This window comes from Mytilus galloprovincialis, chromosome 8 (assembly GCF_965363235.1).
Source record: "Mytilus galloprovincialis chromosome 8, xbMytGall1.hap1.1, whole genome shotgun sequence".
Taxonomy (NCBI): Eukaryota; Metazoa; Mollusca; class Bivalvia; order Mytilida; family Mytilidae; genus Mytilus; species Mytilus galloprovincialis.
In genome coordinates, this window is record NC_134845.1 from 42967255 (window position 1) to 42984797 (window position 17543).

General features: G+C 29.9%; 1 protein-coding gene across 3 annotated transcripts in view; it reads left to right on the forward strand.

The window, feature by feature from the left end:
• The first annotated feature begins 978 nt into the window (after positions 1 to 978).
• The window catches only part of LOC143041999 (tripartite motif-containing protein 2-like), a 42721-nt gene continuing 26156 nt past the window's right edge, over positions 979 to 17543 (forward strand). The window contains exon 1 of one of the 3 annotated variants that reach the window (XM_076214199.1): positions 979 to 1137. The gene's annotated coding sequence lies outside the window, so the exon portion shown is untranslated. Of the gene's footprint in view, positions 1138 to 3300; positions 3451 to 12871; positions 12960 to 17543 lie in introns of those variants that run through there. The other 2 variants (XM_076214198.1, XM_076214200.1) reach the window with 2 other exon arrangements.

Here is a 17543-nt window from a genome sequence, read left to right on the forward strand (position 1 = left end):
CAGTGATAACAAGCACTTTATTTTACATTTTAATATTTTATGATGTATTAAATGAGTAGTTATTGTTGCAAACTCCATTAGAAATTTGAATTGAGATCAGTTTTAGAAAAAGGGAAAGGGGGATGTGAAAAAAAAAGGGGGGGGTTAAATTTTTCTTATTTCAGATTTCATAAATAAAAAGAAAATTTCTTCAAACATTTTTTCAACAGCATAGTGAATTGCTCAAAGGCAAAAAAAATATTTTAAGTTCATTAGACCACATTCATTCTGTGTCAGAAACCTATGCTGTGTCAACTATTTAATCACAATCCAAATTTAAATCTGAATCCAGCTTGAATGTTGTGTCCATACTTGCCCCAACCGTTCAGGGTTCAACCTCTGCGGTCGTATAAAGCTGCACCCTGCGGAGCATCTGGTTTTTAAAAATGATTTTAGTCTCTGCATGTGAATTTTGTTGGAACAAATGACATTGTCACAATGAAATCTCAATACAATCATGACAATTGCGATCTGCATTTTTAAAAAATTTTGAGAATTTTTGCATACTTTGATCCATATATAAACAGTATATCTAAATTTAGACTTAGCAATTAACAATATTCATCATGTCCATGTTTACCAATATGAAAATAAGGAGATGAGGAATGTTTGATTTTCAGTAAGTTTAAGATAAAGTGGTGATCATCCAGTTCATTTTAAGATGAAACTGAGTAACTGATCGTGAAATTTTATCAATTAATTATGTTTACATTTTGGTACGTTGGTAAGTGGTGATCAGCCAGATTATTTTGAAATGAAACTAAATAACTGAATGTGAAAATACTAACTATTATCCACAAAACCTATACACTTGAATCAAGGAAGATGTTCTAGTGTAACCAACAACTAAACAGCAACCCAACAAATTATAAATATTTAAAGGTTTATGTAATGATATGTATAATAGTGAAGTTTGATTCTTTCCTTTTTAGAATATATTTATTCATTATATTCATTTTCCAAAAATATTATGGCTGCCTAGGCTACAGAAGTCATTGTCAATGAATGATAAAATGAAGAATTAAGAACTGAAGATAATTGGAAAAGAGTATTCATGGTAGAAAACACTCAGATGTTCTACACAAGATAAATGATTAGGTAAGTGGAATGGTGTATTCATTTAGACAAATTATAGTCAAATTTTGCAGATGACAGCCAACTTAGTGGTTCGAAAAATATAGGAACATACCAGTTTGTCTGTCTCTTTGAATGTTCTATTGATATGTCTAAATTTACAGTACTTATATTTGTGTCAAATAATTTTCAAATTTTGTGATAAAAGTACAAGAGTTATTTCCCTTTAAATGTAGATGACTCCAGCTTAAACATTGTTTTATGAATAAAACCCAGAGTAATTTTATTTTGTTTTGATAGTTTAAAAATTTTGTGATTAAAAAATGTAAAACTTATTTCCCTTAATAAACATGATAAAGCAGTATACATATTAAGAATGAATTAGATTGCCAAAAAAAATATGATATGAACAGGAAAATAAAAGAACGTTTCAGAAATGTTTGAATTTTTGTTGGGAAAAAGTACAAGACTTATCTCCCTTAAAATGAAAAGGTAGACAAAAATGTAGATTATTAAAATTATATAAATGGTTGTGTAAACAGAATCCTATGAAAGGTTTTTTGTTTAATTTCAATATTTATTTATCTCAAAATGTACAGTTTTCATAATTTAGCACACAATATATACAGATATATATGTGTTACAATTATGAAATCAGACAATTTATTGAATATTGAAACTGTAAAAAAATACGCTGAAATGTTCAATTATGAATTATCTTAATTGTTCTATGTAAAACCAGGTTTTGATATTGTACTGAATGTAATTTTTTTAATATTTTAATGTTCAGTAATAAATTCACTTCATCTCCTAGATAAAGGGTTTTGTTATTGTATAAAACGTATTTTTTCTTATTTTTAAGTAGCTTTTTTTTTTTATATATTTGACACCTCCTTGATTTGAATTCCCCATATTACATGTATAAATTGGATCACTAGATTGGGCTTATATTAGAAGTTTATGATTATCATAGCATGTATTATTTGAGTCTCCTATTGTGTAGGAATGAAAACGATATTAGGTGGAAGTATGTAAGACAGATATTTTATAAAAGGCTAGATAATAATCAATACTCCAAAAGGAACAGTACTATATGTCTGTTTTTAGTGCAATAATATTGATTTTGTGCTCTTAGACCAGACAAGTTACATAAGAAAATGGAATCCATTATTAAAATTTCTATATCATGTTTAAGCAAACAATTTTACAAGTTAAGGAAACAAATAAGGGTATTTCCTGAATATGCAAGCTGGGCTCATGCATAACAAAAGTCAGTAGTCCAACATATCTTCTTTGTAGCCCAGAATAAGCATTGTAAATTAAAAGACTGGTAGCACTCTTGACATCAACAGAGAAAAGTTTTGGACACAATGGTGATTTCTGGGTGTTATTTAGCTGACTATGCGGTATAGACTTTGCTCATTGTAGAAGGCCACTCAGTGACATACAGCTGTTAATTTCTGTGTCCTTTGGTCCCTATGTGGAGAGTTGTCTAATTGGTAATCAAACCACATCTTTTTTTAATTATATTTGTTTTTCGTAAAAAAAAAATTATAACTAGTTACTAGTCTTAGTTTTCTGAATTGATTTGTTTCTTATTTTTCGTGCTGGGGCTCTTTATACTTGACTATGTATTTCTCATTTTTAAAGGTTATATGGTTGCCTTTTACAATTGCTTCTATCTTCTTTATATGAACTTTGGTGGATAGTTGTCTCATTGGCAATCATACTACAACTCCTTATTTTTATTCTAACTGTAACGAACTTGTTTTATTGACTGTCTGACACATTATTTCTGTGTTTTCCACTGTTAGCGTGTCCATTAAAATTAAGTTGCTTCTTTAAATAGAGTAACACTTTTACTTATGGTGTTGGCTGAAGCCTGATAATAATTTATATTATTTTGTTCATTTAATTGTTTTTAATAATTATTTTCATCATGTATGACCCAACACTAATGTCTGGCCATAACTGATATAAATGATGAATTTAATTATTTACGCTAAAATTGTTGACTTAGATAATTTATCCCACCCAAGAGTATATCTATAATCAATAAAATAAAAAGGGAATAATTCCATAGAACAATGCAGAATTAGTCTCTTTATGACGATTTTACTCTTAAACAGTCAAGTTAGAAATCAATAGTTGTATATGAATCACAGAGTACAATTATAATATGACGTTAGAACATTGATTTTTTTCTGCATTGGATCTCTTAGTATGATTCCATCTATGGGAGGGAAGTGTCTTATAGTAATTGATCAGAATAGGTTTTGTGTCTGGGCTAGGTTTAATGTAGGATAGGTCAACCATCTACCATATTAATGAAGAATTGTAAGTACCTCTAATTGGTCTTGCTTCTTGATTTTACTTTTGTTTTGTTTTTTTATAGCATGGATGTTGTTAATCATATAAAAATTTCAGTTTGATATTGACTGGTAAATATTGACCATTGTTGATACAGAATGAACCTTATGGTTAACACCAGATGGCTTTTTCCTGGTTGAAGTATTTTGTTGAGCTGCTTTTCCTTAGAATTATGCACTAAAAAAATCTCCAGGATTCATAATTTAAATTTTCTGGCATCTTTTCTTTCTGATAATCTTGACATTTGATTGATTATAAGTTCAGTGCTCCTCATCCTTTAAGGAAACTGTGCTATACATACAAGTCCTTTGCTGGCAAAGCCTCAAGGAATTAAAGAATTTGTCATCTTTCTATTTGTCTGTCTGTCTGCCATGGACCAGTCTGTCGATCCAACTTTTACAATTTCTTTCAAAGTTATAACTTTATATGTTTATGGAGTTACAGTAAAACTCTGTTTAAGTCCCCCCTTTTTTTGAGGAATTGTATCTTTGAAACTGAAAAAAAATAAATTTTTAACTGTTCCTACATGGATAGTAAGGTTGACTTGATTTGTTTATTATCATGTAGGTCATATTACAGATCATGCTGAATTTTGGTCTTGTTTATCATTTCAATACAAAACAGCCCCTCAACCTTAAAATATAACTAACAGTAGACCAAGAAAAATCCAATTGCACAAGTCTGTTATCTATTTTTATCTATATTTATGTTTATATTGCTTATATGCGCACCAGCAGTCTTCGGAGGTCAACTGGATAGATAATAAGATGCAGGCGGCTAGACTAAAATACACATGAAACCATGATACAGATAACAAGTCCATGCCTTGTAAATTGTTTATTTTAGACTTTTCATAATTTAGATATACGTTTTAGTGTGTTATTGATTAGATATGATAATTTGACAGCCAATGCCCCTTTAAAAGGTTAAAAATGAGTTAACTTTTCATATTTAAAAAAAAATGTTTTTATTTAACTTATCACTATTTGACTTATCATTTAAATAATACATTGGAAATGTAATTTTTCACCCTATCTGTTGTTATATGATTAAAGCTTTTTGTTTTAGAGATTAGCCTCAATTCATTTATTTCATCATATTTCATTATGTTTAAAACTCGTTATTATATCAGGTGTTTTCTACATGTTATAGGACACACCTTGTTGATCAAAGAATTACACAGAAGTGGTAATTTTATTAGATAAGACTTTATTACTAGAAAATTGACCGAACACATCCAAATCTCCATTACTAAACATTATATCATTTTAATCATCAATATTTAAATAACCGTGAGGATTTTTATAAAGTTCCCACAATTCTCCATCGTGGCTATGAATGAAACTCTAAAATACGGTTAAATTATTAATTATAAGCAGCTTAAATTCTATCTGTATTATACAATTTTTGTATATAGTAGTTTTTCACTATAAAAGAATTTATATAGATTTACTGGATCACCTTCTGTTTGGTGTAACTGACTATTTGACATAGTCCAATCATCCAAATGTATATGTAATTTTATATTGAAAAGTCTAACTTTTGACATAAATTCATTTTCAATAGGGAATCAATTTAAATAAACTAGAAAACCTCAGCTTTAGGTTTTGTTGTCATACCATTTTATAATTTATTGAGGTGATATTGACTTTGTATTTGTATATTGAGTTGTTTTTGTTATGTAATGTCTTATCTAATGCGTTTTTAAATTTTGTGATATTGAATAGATAAGATGGGAAATTGATATCTTTTTTAAATTGGTAACCAATTACGTTAGAGGAAATTCGGTTCTTTGATATTGTGACAAAAGTACATTTGCATTTTGGTGCAATTTCGGTCATGGTGACCGAGTTTGACTTGGGTGCACGCAGATCGACATTTGTTTACTAAACAGGGTCATTTATAAAAGGAAAAGACTTAAATACTTGTATATGAAAAGGTCATACAATTTTTGCATGCATTATTTCACATCTTATCTATTCAGATAAATAGAATATTTTTCTAGTCTTTTTGTGAGCTACTTGTATTTTTACAAGATAAGTCAAACAATAGACAATTGATGGGGTTGAAAGCTTAATTTATATTAAAGGTAAAAAGAAAAAAATGGATTTAGATTAAAATTATTGATGGTTTGACTGTTATTAAGTTTCTTCAGAAATGATAATGTCAGCTTCTGGCTTCCGTTATTATGCCTTATTTTAATACTGACAGATGATTTTTCTTTTTGCAATGTATAGATATAATAAATCTGAATATGAAATTTAATTAGTCTAAAAAGGTGTGAGTAAAAATAAAATACTGTTCATAAACAGATGTCATATGAATATAGGGCAAATCACACATTTCATATTATTGATCAATTGTATGTCTCTCCTAAAGTCTGGCTAAAAGGTATAAAGATCAAATTTATAGCATACTTAATCATACCTTATATACAATTGAGGAGATGTGGTATGATTGCCTATGAGACAACTACTAACAGCTACCAGATTTAAAATAATTTGGTAGTAAGCAGTTATATGGTAGCAGAGCTTTTTCATTTGTCCTTAGATCCGAATGATAGTGTGTATTAAAGTAAATAGGGTTTTCCAATTGTCCATACTTTTATGGTATTCAACTACTTTGAAACAATTAAGTCTGTGAAATTTAGTGAAACTGTCAAAGCTAAAGTAAGGGAGGGGATAGGGGGTTGGGCATATATCAAAACATAAACTGTTGCCATTTATCAAAAAATGAAACATTTTGATATGGAGCTGGAATTAATAATTTGCCAATAATGCTCATAAAACTTTGCTCAGTGCTCAGAGCACAAAAATCATGCTCGAATCATGAAATCCAGCAATTTGATTGGTTGATTTTGGAATATAAGTACAAAAAACTGACTCGAAAGTTTTATGACTTCAGTTTTATTATAGGTATACTCAAGAAGTCAGTAACTGAATATAAGAGGAATTTCATATGTAAACAAAAAAAGGTGGTCTTAATTATTACTGCCCATTTTTGACCTCTAACTATAGCAAAAAGGTGAAATATTAATGTAAAGTTTAAAGTTTTATGAAGTAAAATCACTACCAAAATTATGATCTAGTTTTTATGACCCACCTACGATAGTAGAGGGGCATAATGTTTTCTGGTCTGTGCGTCCATTCTTTCGTTCGTCCTTCTGTCCTTCCATCCATCTGTCCCTCTTCAGGTTAAAGTTTTTGGTCAAGGTAGTTTTTGATGAAGTTGAAGTCTAATCAACTTGAAACTCAGTACAAATGTGCCCTATGATATGATCTTTCTAATTTAGATGCCAAATTAGTGTTTTGACCCCAATTTCACGGTTCACTGAACATAGAAAATGATAGTGCAAATTTCAGATTAAAGTTTTTGGTCAATGTAGTTTTTGATGAAGTTGAAGTCCAATCAACTTGAAACTTAGTATACATGTTCCCTGTGATATGATCTTTCTAATTTGGATGCCAAATTAGAGTTTTTACCCTAATTTCACATTCCACTAAACACAGAAAATGATAGTGCGAGTGGGGCATCTGTGTACAATGGTGTACTATGGACACATTCTTGTTTTATAATATTTTCATAACATGCTTCTTGCTTGAGATAGAAAATTATCACTAGAAACTAAGAGCACACATGCTGTTATCAATGTAAACATCTATGACATCATGGGCCAAATAGCCTTTAAAAAAAAGGATGTTTCTTGGCCACATCTCTTCTCGTGGCTGTTTGTGCCCTGCGCTGAGTATGTATCTGAGAAACACCCTTTAGTTTGAAAAACCATCAATAATCTATAAGTCTCCTCAATCATCTTAAAGCTGACAGGACTGGAAGTTGACGTAAAACTAGGCTTATAACTTGATAATCTTTTCTACAAAGTACCATAAAACTATCGTCATAACCCTGGTTAATTGTCCTGATTTCACAATGTAGTTGGGAAAAATATAATTTATTTTGCAGTTTTGATTTGTTAGGTATTAAATTGAATAATTTAAAATAATAAGGAACATATAATTGATTTCCATGTTATCATGATCATATTTGTGTTTATTGTCAGGCTTAGATAGGTCTGTATTTGAAGATCAACAATGACAGCATATCAAGTACACCTTGTAAGAAATAATTTAATTCTTCAGGTGTGGAACTGTCATAATTTGTAACACTTAATAAATTATAATACACAATTGAATTCGTTTCAGATATGAAATTCAAGTGTTTACAAGTGGCACTCATTGGTATTTTAACATTATATCAATCCTGAAGTTGTTCAATATCATGTCAAGGTCACACTTCATCATTCAGGGGGACATTATTATATCTTTTGATCTTTTATCAAACACTGAAGTAATTTCTTAACATAATTCTTTTTCTGTCAGTTGAAAGCAAAGAATTACTGTATGAATTGTATTTTATTCTTTTCTTTCTTTTGAAAGATTTGGATTTGAAATTTTCGGAAGCTAGAATTTGAATGTAATTGTTTATGAAATAACTCTTCCTTTCATGAATATACTTACTCAATTTATGAGTGTACCACCATGCTTGAATATACCTCCATAACTGATAAGCAAATTGTCATTTATAAATATGAAATATATACAGTTTCATTATCACATTATATTAAATAATCTTTCTGCATTATTTATGACCATGATGTTGCATTTAAATTTTTTTAGAAAATTGTAAAGATAATATAATATTCAGCATTTAAGGTTTCATTTTTTCTGTTCCTATTGATATTAATAAATTTCAGTTTTGATGTTATATTAAATTATATTAATTGAAGTTAACTTTTATTCAGGTTGTTGAAAAGTGTTTCGTCAATGTTTTGTCTAAAAATTATAGTTTATATATGAATTAAAAGAAAAATGTGTAAACCTAAGTAAGAAAGCAACCCAACAACAATATGTAAAACAATAAGACACCTTGAGGTCAGTACAGGTCTTCAGTGATGGTTAAGCAAATACCATATTTAAACATCTAGCTGAATCTAGACAAATTGTTGACTGCAGCTCTGAGGTAAGCCCCAAATTAAGATTTTTAACAGGAAATTTGCGAATATTCTGACAGGTATCAATTTTTGTCTCAAAAAAGTAATGCTTATACAACTATCAGTTTTGTAGTGAATAATATTATTTCAAATTGCATATATCCATCAAAAATATTTGCAAGGGAATTGATAATATATAATGTTTTACCACAACATAATGCATTCCAAATAGTTTCAACACTTTTTTGTATATTGTTGAATATTCATGGACTTTTTATTCAGTCATTCAGATGATTTATCATATTAACTTTACAAGGCTTTATTTCAAACTTATTAAAAGGATAAAAATGTTGCATGCCAAACTTTTCTTAAAATTTATAACATTTTGGGAAGACATGACACATGAATATGTGGGGCAATATTGGCTAATAGTCTCTATTCAACAACAACAGCAACATAGACAGGTGCAATTTAAAAACTAAAAACCAAATACATGTAATAACCATCTCTCCAATACAAAATCATACTCCCTTCAAGATGAATAACAACAATAATGAGCTATTCCTGGCAGATCAAGTAATTTCCAGCATGCATTTTGACAGGTGTCTAGTGTACATCAATACATGTACCAGCTTTTCCCCCAATTATATATTATTAGATATTTGATGTTCTATTGAAAACATTATAAGAAAAAAAGGGGGAGGAGTAAAATATTATTTGAACATGCTTAGTGGGTGTAGTGTCTCCATAATAGAATAATTACCGTAGTCTGTTATACTGTGGAGTCATTTATTTTCGTGGGTTGAGGAATACTTGCATTTTTGTGGATATTTTATTTCGTGGTTTTGCCAATCTCTGCATTTCTGCCTACAGAAAATTTGTAATACGTTGACCATTTAAATTCATGGTACACCTGTTCTCACGAAACACACAAAAATTGGTATCCAACAAATATTATGAAGCCACAGTAGTTACAGTTGTAAGTAAATGGGATTAAAAAGTAACGTACCCCCCTATAAATGCATAATCATAACCTATCATTACCGTGGTCATGATCTGACATAATACATCAATTATTGGAAACTGCATATAATCATTCCATATTATGCATTGTCTTGAATCTGATAAAAAGAATCTGCTCTGCATCATCTAATGATTTTATACTTAGTTTCTTCTGTCTACCTTTAACGACTTAAGACTTATTGTTATATGTGAGGTGCACCAGGTGTTTTATAAGATAAGGACATAGTTATTGATTGATAATACTGGTATCATATGGTTAATTACAATTATAATCTAGATTGAAAATCTTAATAACATGGGATGTGTGCAAGACACACTTTTATTTCGTAACAACTAAAGTGGGCCTCTAGATGACAATTGATTGATAGACTTAAGGATGAGCTGGACATCAAAACTGATTTTGTAAGTTTAAAGAAACATGTTTTTTTCAATACATTCAGACTTTTAAAAAATATAAGTCGCTTGAAATAGTTTTTTTAACCTGAATATTCTTTGTCGCAAATTGATCGATCATTGATCTGCAAAAAACTAATCAGTCTCAATTTAAATTCTGATTACTTGATGATTACCCTCTTTAAATAATATGTTTAAGGTTACAACTAAACATGACAAATGATCACAATGTTATCAATAAATCAACAACTTTAAGATGTATAGTTTGATCAAATCGAAAGGTATTCAAAAACTAAATGTGCATAAAAATGTATTTTCCAGAATTTTCTGTAATGACCATGGTTACAGTGAGATGATATGTATCCTCATGAAAACAGAAATAAAAAGGCTACACAATCTGCTTAAATGGTTTCTGAATTTTTATGGTACAGTGTCCTGCTTCTGTTATATTGTTTTGTTGGGTTTTTTTACCCTAATGTTGCAACCCTTGATTAAACTATATCATCTGATAAGGGTCTGAATAGGGGATCCTTCATTTCTGTATTCTTTATATTGAAGCACCTCATCATTCTCTATTCTCTTTTTCCTGGCCCCCATTATTCTCTATTCTGTAAACCATCCACACCTTCATTTATCCTAATATCTAAATTAGAATTCATAGCAAAAATCTTCAAGCTAAGAAAACAAATTGAAAATCTAAGCAGCTTCTGATAGAAATTAACTTTATGCATGTGCACATGTACATGTAAATGAATAAGACTTTTATCAATTTTAGAACTTTCTAATATGAAATAAAAGATGAATTCTGGCCTGTTTCGTAGGGTTCTTTTTACACCTCAATTTTAAACGGTTGAAGAGTTTGCATATGGTCAATTTCTATCCCACATAGTTAATATGAAAATCATTTGTTTTAAACATTTAAAATATGGATATACCCTTTGCACTTTGCAGTGAATATTCTAGTTGTCATAGATCTAGTATTGAGTAGGAGTAAGCTGTCACTATGTCTAGGAATGATGCATTATATTTGATAAACATGTAATTTTATTCTGTATCATTTATTTGTCTGACAGTCGTTATGTCTAGTACAAAGCTGTAGTGTGTTAAGTCTAGTCTGTAGAATTAGTGTAGGTCTTGGACTTAGAGTTTCATCTTGAGATAATAATTTTGTGACAAATCCTTCATGCTTGGTGTTTAGTTGTGCAACAGAATAGGTCTTAGATGAATCTAGGATACCTTAAGTTACCTGCAGAGTAAACAGGATTTAAAGCTGAGATACCAGGATACCTTGAATTGGAGTACTTTATCCTTAGACAGAGTTATTACAGATATGGGATAATCTAGTCTTAGATCATACCACATCTTCCTAGATCTATTAGATGCATGATTTTTTTTTTAGTTGTTAATGGCTTTGAACTAGCTGTCAGTAACTGTGTGTACTCTCAGATCTGTACTTAGTGTCTTTTTGTTGTTGGGATGTACAAGTACTGGGCCACGTCCACTTGTATTTGTAGTATATTGTATTTTTATCCATCTGATGAATTAAGCCTTTTTGAACTGATTTTTATAGTTCGTTCTAATGTTGTTCTGTTAGAACACTGTCCCATGTTAGGAAGGATGGTTGGGATCCTGCTCGCTAACATGTTTAACCCCGCCACATTCTGTATGTACGTGCCTCTCCCAGTTCAGGAGCCTGTAATTCAGTGGTTGTGGTTAAAATGTTTATGTGTTACATATTTGTTTTTCGTTCATTTTTTGTACATAAATTAGGAGGTTAGTTTTCTCGTTTGGATTGTTTTACATAATCATTTCGGGGCCATTAATAGCTGACTATGCAGTATGGGCTTTGCTCATTGTTGAAGGCTGTATGGTAACCTATAGTTTTTAATTTGTGTCATTTTGGTCTCTTGTGGAGAGATGTCTCATTGACAATCATACCACATCTTCTTTTTATAATCTAAACAGAACAATTTATTACAAGGACAAAACTGACAATGACTGAAGTTAGATCTAAGGTGTTTTTTTTAACCTGTATGTGTTGATGCTAGTCTTGAGATAAAGTTCAATCTGAGGGTCCACAAGTAGATTCTGAGTGAGTTTGAACAGTATTTATTATTGAAAAATAATAACAATTAAATTGTACAATTTTACATAAGAGTCAAATATTCTGAGTTATTAGGATAAAATATATGTGGTAAGAAAAAGTCTTGTTGTCTTGAATATAATTTATAGGTAGTTAATTTATCTATCTTATACCATCAAAGAAAGGTCTTTAGCGTTTAATCTTGATCGAGGTAGAAGTTTGAAGTGGATGCACTGATCGTGTATGTTGCCTGGATGCTGGAACATTTATAAGTCTAGGGTTTGAATTTAGATGTGCATGCACTGCTCTAAGGAAAAATTTAAAAAATTTAATTTGCCTTAAAAAACAAATTGAGATGAAGTTTCATATCTTCTTTTGCTGACTTTCATTCTTTCTTGGAAATTAATGCACCTTTTTTGCTGACAGTTGAACATAATAATTTAAGGATTTTATGTGTTATTGTTATAAAACTCATTGTTTGTTGTTACATAATGCATCAGTGTATGGAAACAGATTGTCAGGGAAATAATGTAATACATTATGTAGTTATACAATTTATAGTTTTCACGGTAAATGTTCAAAAGAAAAAGAGTGACTCACAATCAACTTAATATTTTTTTTCATATTGATTTTAGATTTTTTTTAATGACACAGTCACCGTTTCCCATTGTCACATCAACATCCATTTAAGACACCTTAATTACAATCTCACGATCGGTAGAAATAATCGTAAATGATGCAGCTTAATTATTCCTAGAAATTATATTGATTTTTTCGCCTTGTTTGTATGTTGTAAGCTTTGGTAATCTAGTTAGAATATCTGATGAAGTTGTGAACTGTGTTTCATTGACATTTCACATTTTTTGCAATGAGACTCCATGTAAATTGATGGTTGTAGAATTATTGACTGGAATTGTATTGGCTATTGATTTCACTATTCCATGACGTCTGGGATTCCAAAATGGCAGAAAGTCATTTTAATCTGATCAGGTGATGTAATATTATGTTTTTTTTTGGTTATTTTTCACTGGATTTTAGAGTTTTATTATCTGTCATAATGGTTTGAATAAAACACACCAATAAGATTTACTATGAAAAGATAATTCTTTGTGTTGCTCCTATGCATTAGGTTTTGTCATGTTTGTGTAGGGAATATGTGTCATAAATTAATGTACAAGATCATTGATTTAATTACATTTAGTTTAATTGTCTTGTATGCTGTTATTATTATAACCTGAGTTTTAATTGCATGCACTTATATATATGGCATATATATTATTGTGATCTCTTCTCTATGATACTACCGGTACATGTTTCTCTTTCAGACTATATTGTCGCTGGTCTTCTAAAATGTTGTAAATTACAAATTTTTCAAGAAAAAAATATCTCACAAACAGCCTTGAAAATTTTGGCAAAATGCATGCTTCCAAAATGTTGTATGTGAACTTGAACATTTTTGTAAATAGCAGTGAAATAAAAACTTTGACATTTCTTGATTATCCAAGAACTTAAAATTATTTTCACAGAAATAAAGAAATGTACAATTATTTTTTTCCCAAAGCCATTCTACAACGATTTTCAAGTTTTCATACAACATTTTGGAAGCAAACTTTAGAAACAACTGACAAATTGGCAATTTTATAATATGTCTTATTTCACACATTTTGATTGGTCTAACTGTATGCTATTTTTTAATACCAAAGATTCCATTGGTGTCAAAAAGTATTTTTAGCCAAAAAAGTCATACACGACATTTTAGAAGCCCAGCGACGATATATGTTTATTCAAATTGGTGTGCAGTCCACCAGACTTTGTTTTGCTATACTTTTTCAATATATTGTATCTTTAACATTTATCATTTAATAACGGACTTAACATGCTTAAGTGCTAGCCTACCTAAGAATCAGGCAGTGGTGAAAACATGACAAACAAAAACCCACTCAGGTTGACATTAATTTATGTTCAAAATGTATAATGATGCAAAAATATACCGTTCGTTTCATTGTCCTGTTCTGGTAATTGGAGTTAAAATTTGGTTACAATGCACTAGAAATGTACAAATAAGGGGAGCTAACTCTGTTATTTGCTATCATTCTAACCAAAGTTTATCTAAAGATTTCTCAAGTTACCAGACACGCAGATATTAAAGACCTACCATTTCTAACTCAGGATGAGTGTTACTTCAAAATAGGATGGCTAGGTAGGTGGGTTTTTTACAGCCATGTCTTGATTTTTTTCAAAATTGTCTGATTCTTACAAAGACTGGCACTTAATGTGCACTGTGGTTCATTTGTTTCTGTATTTGATAATGATTTTGTTAGGTAAATTTTGAAAGTCTTATGTTGCACTGTTCACCAATGTCTCAGGTTAAGGGAGGGTTTGTACCTTCAAACAAGTTCAACCCTTCTACATTCTACATGTGCCTGTCCCAAGTGAGGAGCATGTAACTGAGTGGTTGTTGTTTTTTGCTGTTACTCATATTGTTGTTTGTTTATTGTTTTTCATAGTTTGATCTTGTTGTGATGTTACACCATTGTTCCAGGTAGAGGCAGGAATTTGGCACCAAAAATTCTTGTTTAACTCTGCTATATTATGTTTGTGACTGTCCCAAGTGAGGAGTCTGTAATTCAGGGGTTGTCGTTTTTTTTGCTGTGTAACATATTTGTTTTTGTTTATTATTTTCTATATACATTAGGACGTAAGTTTTGTATTTTGAATTGCTTAGCATTTGTCATTTAGGGGCCTTTTACAGCTGACTATGTGGTAAGGGCTTTGCTCATTGTTGAAGGCCATACAATGATCTATAGTTATAATAACTTCTATGTCATATGGTCTCTAGTGGAGAATTGGCTCATTCTCAATCATACCACATCTTCTTATTTTTACAACTAAAAACTTGGTGTGCCCTGTTGTTTATTTGCTACTGTATTTGATGTTGAAGTTGTCATGTATATTTTGACTCAATTTGTCAAACTTCTTTGCCCCTTATACTCTTTAATTTGTCAGTATTATCCTGCTTCTAAGTGCTTCAAAGCTCAGAATTATCATTGTCAACTTCTAGCAAATAAATCCCCTAAACTTCATGAAATTTGAGTGAGGTCAACTTGTAATCCATGATAAGTAGGGTCACTGACTTTAAAAGAAACAAAAAGAAAAATATAGGTCACTGTTCTACCTTCCACAATAAGCAAAACACATTACACATAGTCTGCATTTTACTATCAAAACTACAGGCAAATATTTCTGAGGGTCAATAGTTTAAATAAAAAGTAGACTATTTGTTATTATTCTTGATGAAGTTACTGCACATTTGACTTATTAGGGGAATTTTCACTTTCATCATTGATGCATAATGTTACTATTTTGGTTTTCATTGTTGTAATTTGTACACCGTTGTTTTTCAGTCTTTTTTTTTATATTTTTGCCATGATGTTGAAATTTTATTTACAACTTATGAGTTTGAATGTCCCTTTGATATCTTTTGCCCCTCTTTAAAGGTATATTTAGATGTGTATATAAAATAACAAATGATGAAGAAAAACGAGTTGATTATAGTTTCTAGATAACCTAAAGATTTATGTCACTTTATTTACATGTTAACTGTTGCTGGGGTCATTAAATATATATACATGTTCACTGGAAACACCTTATAGAAAGACAACAAAAGACATTTTGATTGTAAAAAAACATAATGATCTCAAAGACCAAGCCGTACATTTATGTACCCAGAGAATTAGACTAACTGAGACACTTCAAAGTATCTTAAATATGCTGCATCTGTTGTAATAAACCCAATTATGACCGAAATATCTTTGTGAAATAGTATGCCCAAGCGGACATGTTCAAAGCCCCAAACGGACATTTTTAATGATCGATAGTTTATCAAAATTGAAATGACCGTTTTATGAAAAATGCCTTGAATAACAAACCAATTCTATTTGACCGTTTGAGGCTTAGAGCAACCAGACTTTTTATGAAAGTTTCGGTCAAGTTCGGAATATATGGCCGTTTTGGAAGCTTTGTCTCAAACTGTGGTTAGTCTATACCCAGGAAATCAACAAAAGATTGTTATCCAACAAATAATAATCCATTAAATGTTAATGCATTAGTTTAAGCATGCTATAAAGAAAGAAAGATAAATGTATGACACAGACAAATGACAAATAGAATTTTTAAGTTTTACTTTAAATCAACCAAATCAAATGTATTTAGATATGAAACTATGCGACCCTTTTTATATACATTTTCTGATTACTACATTTAGATATGAAACTATGCACCCTTTTTATATACATTTTCTGATTACTACATTTAGATATGAAACTATGTGACCCTTTTTATATACATTTTCTGATTACTATATTTAGATATGAAACTATGTGACCCTTTTTATATACATTTTCTGATTACTATATTTAGATATGAAACTATGCGACCCTTTTTATATACATTGTCTGATTACTATATTTAGATATGAAACTATGCGACCCTTTTTATATACATTTTCTGATTACTATATTTAGATATGAAACTATGCGACCCTTTTTATATACATTTTCTGATTACTATATTTAGATATGAAACTATGCGACCCTTTTTATATACATTTTCTGATTACTATATTTAGATATGAAACTATGCGACCCTTTTTATATACATTTTCTGATTACTATATTTAGATATGAAACTATGCGACCCTTTTTATATACATTTTCTGATTACTATATTTAGATATGAAACTATGCGACCCTTTTTATATACATTTTCTGATTACTATAAGTGATACTTAGCAGCAATGTTTACATATATCTGATATACATTGAACTTATTCTACCCTTCATCACATGTAGTATGACAGATATCATATCTTAAGATGACATTCTCCACAGGAAATAACATGCCCAGTGATAAGGGGAGATAACTCAGATAAAAAGTATCCCCTGTGAAGTGACAATATATATGTCATTGTGATTAGATATTTGGGATAGTTTGAAAAACTATAATAAAAGAAGATGTAGAAAATATTAAGGGTATCCAACTGCATAGAGAAATGAACTGAAATAGAAATATAACTCGTTTATTCTAATAATTTTCTTTATTTCTATATTTTTTTTAAAAACTGAAAATTATTTCACATTCATTCTTCAGAAGTTCAGATTAAAATATATTTAGAATTCTAATTAGCAAGATAAAATTTTGTGTTTTAATTGATTAACAATTTCTATATTGAATAGTCTGAGTCACTTTTGTATCATTATACGGTAATGATAACAAATTACAAAAAATGTTTACCATTAAATTTGCACAGCTTCCAAAACCTTTATTCCATTTTGTGGAGAGAAAAGTTTCGGTAAAAACAAAATAAAGGTTAATATTTTTAGGCAAAAGCCATAGTTTGCTCTTTTTAACACATCAAGCTGTACAGCTTTTAATTATTGTGTTTTCCACCTAAACATAATTTATTGACTATGTGTTGTGTAAAAGGAGGAAATGTTTCAGTTAGTTTATGAGTATTAACAATAACAATGTTGTTTTGTGTGTTTCATTTGCATATTTCCTCAGAATTTTAGGTTT